The sequence below is a fragment of the Gopherus flavomarginatus genome, chromosome 15, assembly GCF_025201925.1.
Source record: "Gopherus flavomarginatus isolate rGopFla2 chromosome 15, rGopFla2.mat.asm, whole genome shotgun sequence".
Taxonomy (NCBI): Eukaryota; Metazoa; Chordata; order Testudines; family Testudinidae; genus Gopherus; species Gopherus flavomarginatus.
The window spans coordinates 11,057,958-11,058,603 of NC_066631.1; positions in this window are offsets into that span (position 1 = coordinate 11,057,958).

Here is a 646-nt window from a genome sequence, read left to right on the forward strand (position 1 = left end):
CACATCTGTTAAGCTACCAATTTCTGTTGGTCCCTTAAGACGTATTCGCTGTATACAGATTGAGAGGCAGAAGTGTATGCTGGGCAAACATTGGGTCTTTGAGCTGACCTGCTCGCTATGAGTGTGTTTCAGTGTTGTGAGTCCTTAAAATTCCATTTAGGATGCAGATTAAAATGCTCTAGTGCCATCTTCAAGGGCAGTTTCCTACAGTAACCTTCCAAAGAGAATAATAATAAATGCACAGGGCCAGGACTGCTGTGGTCACTTGCTGAAAGGACACTGCCCCTTCAAGTAGCGAAGTGGGGAGGGCTGCTTATGTGACACAGAGCTTTTCTCTACTCATGCACTTGTTGAAATCCAGATCAGGACAGCCGAAACTAATAAGTTAGGGGATACCCTGCTACACATGCCATCTGAAGTGAGGTAGCTTAATGTCTCCCTGCCCACAGACCACCAGCTCTACCTAAAGGGGGACACCTTTGCAGTGAATCATAGGTCTGTTTGCTGATGCTCACAAGTATCATACCAGCTCTGGCCTATCAGAATTGCCCCACCTGCCAAAGCTTCCCAAGCAACCAATCAGCTATTCTCTTCAGACTATCATCATTGCTCCTACACAGCAGAGTTCTCACCCACAATCAAGGAG